Below are 5768 nucleotides of genomic sequence, written 5' to 3'. Positions count from 1 at the left end.
CTGGGGTCCCCAGTCCTCTGGGAGAGTGTGTATTCCATTCTAGTAAACATCTCTGGAATTTCCATATGTAGGTGGGATCCATGGAACTCTCAGTTTGGTTTGGATGCTCTTAAGAATGGTGCTGGGTTTCCACGTGTGTCAGACATCCAGCTGATCCCCCGAAAAAACTTAATGCTGTAATGAGAGGGCAGGAGGGTGGATATTCTGCAAGTATGAGATTAATTGGGTCTGATTTAATCTGAACCTATGTTGTGACCGGAGTCCTGTAGCTCAGTGGTTAGAGCACTCGCCTCCCAAGTGAGAAACCTGGGTTCAATTCCCAGCAGGTCAAAACCTTGGGCAAGTTTCCTTACTCCACACGCCTAATAATAATCCCTCAAGAAAAAAACATAATAATAAAATTGGTCAACTTCAATCCACGACTGTTTGTGGGACACTGTTGTATGCAATTGGTCCCTGTCTTTCGCCCACAAATATACAGTCAATTCACTTTACAATATATTCTGTGAAGCGATTTGAGAAGTCTCGAAGGCATGAAAAGCGCTATATCAAATGCAACGATTACTATTTCAGTGCCTTGGGACGTCCTCCCAACGTGAAAGGCCCTATACAAATGTAATCTTGTTGTTGTTGTTGTTGTTGTGACAGTCTTGGCAATACTATGCAATAATCCAGATCTCAAGGTATGATATCAGCACCTACTTCATTGCTATTTTTACTGTGTCTGCTCGTTGAATTTGATTCTGTTGCATTCATGATATAATAGTTGAACAAGCAAAAGGAGAAAAAATAGAAATTCTAGATTGAATTTTCTACAGAATAAAACTGTCTGGCAGTGTCTTTACAATTTAATTTTCATAAACCACTTGAAGCTCTCATTGATGACGTCAACAAAACCATTCTATTGAATTGCAGCTTTGAGAGTTACGCCTACACCTATTTGTCATCTTATACTTATTAATTGGAGCCAAAGGCTATGAATGACTTAACTTACTGCAAATAATGTGTAATTCCATAAAATTAAAAATAATATGGTTTAATTTTTTTCTTTCAGAATATCAATCATTTCTCACAAATACATTATACTAATTAACATGTTTAAATGAATAATATGTTATTAGCATATTTTATTCCAATTTACTTGCACTGCAATTAAAATGTATTGGCATGGATGTTTTCATATAGTCATTATACATTAATTAGTTTGATCCTTATGAATTGCCATGTTGTTGCAAAAGTAGTGGCGTGACTGAATGTGATATCAAGACCTAAGTTGCTCAGTTACTTAAGGATTTTAACATAAGGAATAGATAGTTATTCCCACTGATAAGGGAATTGAAACTCCTAGAGGTTTGAATTGAAAATTTACGATTGTGGCTGTGTTCCAACAGACAGACATGATGGTCCTACCAAAGAATATTTGTACCCAATAAAAAATCCAGCAAGGGTAAAACAAATGGAGGTCAACTTGCTGTAAGATGTGTTGATGTTTAGATTGGAATTGTGTTCTCGTAATCATAGTCCATCTTATACTCAGCACAAAGCACAAAATATCCATGAATTTAGGGTGTGTCTTAAAGCTTCATTCCAAGTGATCAAAATACAGAAAATCAAAATGTGATTCCAGTGCATTTTTTTTAAAAGTTGGGATTTGTTATAATGCATGGAATAAGGCAGTATAATACAATACAAAATACAATATAGCACCTTTCACATTTAGAGAACATCTTAAATTACAGAGGGCTTTACACAGCGAGCTTGGCATCCAAAGCAGGAGGTGGAGCAGGGGGAAGCTGAAGATGATGGGTGGGGGAAGTAAAGATGACCAAAAGTTTGGTCAAAGAGGCCATTAAGGGGCCATTTAAAACATTTCAGCCAATTTTGAGCGATTCAGATCCATCTTTTAAAAAAAAATCTATATATTTCTATAGTTTTAAATAATTTAAGTCTCTAGAGTTTGGTAAACTGCAGCAAAGGTATATAACAAAGTTTAACCAGTAGATTTTGGATAAAGTAATTCAAGAAATTTAAATTAATCTTAATTAATTTGTCAGTCTGGTATAAACTTTTCAAACTTAAGGCTTAGTTTTCAAAAAAATTAGAGTGACATTTTGACATTACTTAGTGTTCAAACTGTACAATTTCACTGGTGATGGGAACTAAACTAACTAAAAGAGTAACAATTGCCTTATGTCAAAGATAACCAGTTGCACCTCAGCATATATGGTTCCTCATTTTGATTAGTACGCAAAGCTACTTATTTATAAGTGGAGTTTGGTTCAATAAAGTTATACAATTGTCTTGACACACTTGCTACACTTGACCATCCAGAATATAATCTTCCATGAAGAACACATATTTTCCAATTAGCAGTTTACAGGCTGTTATTTTGAGCTGTGTCATTTTCAAGGTAAAAATGATTTACTGTAACAGTAGAGTTGATTTATATCTATTCAAAAAAATTGTGTGCAAATAAAATTAATCTGTTTGCGCCGTTATTGTTATCATTATTCTGTAATTGATCATCCACTTTGTAGCAGAACCTTGAACTTTCAAAGCAACTGTCTTCTCATACAAATTAGTGTCTGAAGCAAAACAATGTACTATTATGTGGTATATTGGGTTGGCAGTAATGGATTTGTAAACTGTACAATATTGTGAAACATTCATACAATACAATATAATACAATACAAAATTGCATTTTTAAAGCACCTTTCATGTCGGAAAGACGACCCATGACATTGAACAGGCAGGGATTAGGGATTAGGCCCTGAGCGGAGGGGGTGTGGGGGGTTGAGATCAGGAAGCATGGAGGGCATAGAGGTTAGGAGGGTGGCCGAAGGCACAGTCAAAGAGGAGGGTCTTGAGGCGTACCTTGAAGGAAGCAAGATCGGGAGCGAGGCAAAGGTAATGTGGGAGAGATAGGAGGGGGCCAGGCCGTGGAGGGCCTTGAAGGTGAGGACAAGGATTTTGAACTCGATTCTCTGAGGGATGGGGAGCCAGTGGAGCCAGGCGAGGGTGGGAGTGATAGGGTCACAGAGCCTGGTGAGGGAGAGGACACAAGCTGCAGAGTTCTGGATGATCTGCAGCTTGTGGAGGGAAGAGTTGGAAAGGCTGACAAGCAGGGCGCTGGCATAGTTGAGCCTAGATGTAATGAAGGCATGTATGAGGGTTTCAGTAGCCTGACGGGTGAGGAACTGGCGGAGTCGGGCAATGTTGCAGAGGTGGGGGAAGGCAGAGTGGGTCATGGCATGGAGGTAGGGGAGAAAGGACAGTTGAGGTTCGAACAAGACACCCAGGTTCTTGACTGGATTGGTGAGGTGGAGTGTGGATCCGTGGATGCTGATGCTGCCAGTGCCTGAGGTGCAGAGGTGCTGGCGCAAGCCAATCAGGAGTGCCTCGATCTTGCTGGTGTTCAACTGTAGAAAGTTAGCTCTCATCCAGGATGTGATGTCTGACAGACATTCTAATAATAATAATAATAATAATAATCCTTGCATTTGATATAGCGCTTTTCACGTCGGGAGGGCGTCCCAAAGCACTTCACAGAATATACTGTAAAGTGAATTGACTGTATATTTGTGGGCGAACGTGGCAGCCAATTGCGCACAGCAATGTCCCACAAACAGTCGTAGATTGAAAATGACCAATTTATTATTGTTTTTGGTTTTGGAGGGATTATTATTAGGCTCTGTGTGGAGTAAGGAAACTTGCCCAAGGCAACTGAGCTACTGACTCCATTCTGTCAGGACAGCAGTGTTCCTGGAGTTGAGGGTTGAGGCAGAGAGATAGAGTTAAGAGTCATCCGCATACATGTGGAAATTGATCCCATGTCTGCAGATAATATCACCAAGAGGGAGCATGTACAGGTTGAAGTGAAGAGGAACGAGGACAGAGCCTTGAGGAACACCACACGAGACGATGCGGGGGCTGCAGGCTGCAGGAGAAGCTGTTTGTGGAGACAAAGTTGAGCCAATGTGAGAGATAGGATCTGATAGGTTTAGGTGAGGAGAGGTGGTGGAGAAAGATAGAGTGGTCCATTGTGTCAAAGGCAGCAGAGAGATCACGGAGAATGAGAAGGCAGAGGGAGCCCTGGCCACAGAAGACAGAATGTCATTTGTCATCGTGACCAGGGCTGGTTTGTGCTGTGGGCAGCATGGAAACACAATTTGAGGGGTTCACAAATAGAATGGCAGGAGAGGAAGTAGTGAAGCTGGGAAGCAACAAGTCTTTCAAGGAGCTTGGAAAGGAAAGGGAGGTTGGAGATGGGGCAGTAGTTAGTGAGCAGGGATGGATCCAGGGAAGGTTTATTTTTAGGATAGGGGTGATAATAGTTGTTTTTAGGGGGGTGGAAATGGTGCCAGTTGATAAGGAGAGGTTGACGAAATGTGAAAGTAAAGGAGCGAGAAGGACAGGGGTAGGAATGGAGTCGAGGGAGCAGGTGGTGGGCTTCATGTGGGTTATAGTGTTGGTGAGAGAGGAGTGGGAGACAGGTTCGTAGGTGTGGAGGGAGGAATTAGTAGGGATCAGAGTGTGAGGGGTAGATGGGGAGGGGTTAGCGTTTGGGAGGGCGGAGGCGGCTGACTGGATCCCCTCAATTTTGGTCGAGGAAATCCAGCATCTCCTCGCAGTTGTAGTTGGAAGAGAGGATGGGCAAGACATGAGAGGGTGGACAGAGGAGCCAGTTGGTATGGAGAAGAGGAACCTGGGTATGTCCTTGGCCTCTATTCTTGAAATAGAAGGATGATTTAGTAGAGACAAGGGTGAGATTTGTACCAGGCAGCACACACCCAACTCTTGAGTGAGCGGAGGTGAGGAGAGGGAAGGGCATCGAGAATGGTGGAGAGTTTTGGAGGAGAGTGACTGAGGAGGATACGTCAGTGCCAGAGGTAGGCCAGAGGAGGAGGAGTTCAAATGACTCCAGGGCAATGGAGAGGGAGTGCGGGGAGATTCTTTTCCAGGTGCGTTAGGAGATGGAGGTGGGTTGGGAGGTTGTGGGGAGAGGGATTGAGGTGTTAAGGGAGATGAAATGGTGATCTGAGATGGCTTTATCGATGATTGTGAGGTCCGAGACACTTAGGCCCTGGGTAATCACCAGGTCGAGTGGGTGTCCATGAACACGGGTGGATGTGGAGGAAGAGTTTGTGAGAGGAGAGGAGAGAGAAGTCAGTGGAGGAATGTGTGAGGCAGGAGTGGGTGGTGAGTGGATTGGCAGGGAGGGTGGGAATGTGAATGAGGGAGAGAGGTTGGCCCCCGGGGTGTGGATCCGGCAGGACTTACGGTGATAGTGGGGAATGGGGAAGTCATTGTGGCTGCTGCTGGACAGCCAAGGCGAGTGCCACGGTGAACCCGATGAAGATTCCCAGGCTGGAGCAGAGGGAGGCTGTGGGATGGCCAACAACAACACCAGAAAGACATCCAGGGCACTGGACAATCAGGGCTTTTGGACCTGAGCTGGGAGTTTGGGTCAGAAGGGGAGGAGGGCAGGGGTAGGTGGGAGGGTGTCTGAAGGCACGAACGAAGAGGAAGGTCTTCAGACGGGACTTGAAGGAGATAAGAGAGGGGGTGAGGTGGAGGTATTGTGGGATAGACTTCCAGAGCGTGGGGGCAGAGAGACTGAATGCCCGACCTTCAATGGTGGGCGGGAAGTGCGGGGGATCTGAAGCAGGCCGGTGTCTGCTGAATGGAGGGAGGGGACAGGCTGATACAGGGTTATGAGGTTGGAGAGGTCAGGAGGAGCAAGACTGTGGAGGGCCTTGAAGGTGAG

At 44.2% G+C, this 5768-nt stretch overlaps 1 non-coding gene across 1 annotated transcript; it reads left to right on the top strand.

Annotated features, from left to right (window-relative positions):
• Positions 1 to 259: 259 nt before the first annotated feature.
• trnag-ccc lies at positions 260 to 331 on the top strand. Its single transcript has one exon. It is a non-coding gene; the product is annotated as a tRNA-Gly (tRNA).
• Positions 332 to 5768: the final 5437 nt, after the last annotated feature.

This window comes from Callorhinchus milii, unplaced genomic scaffold, assembly GCF_018977255.1.
Source record: "Callorhinchus milii isolate IMCB2004 unplaced genomic scaffold, IMCB_Cmil_1.0 Scaffold6, whole genome shotgun sequence".
In the NCBI taxonomy this organism is placed as follows: Eukaryota; Metazoa; Chordata; class Chondrichthyes; order Chimaeriformes; family Callorhinchidae; genus Callorhinchus; species Callorhinchus milii.
This window is presented reverse-complemented; position numbering and strand designations above follow the sequence as displayed.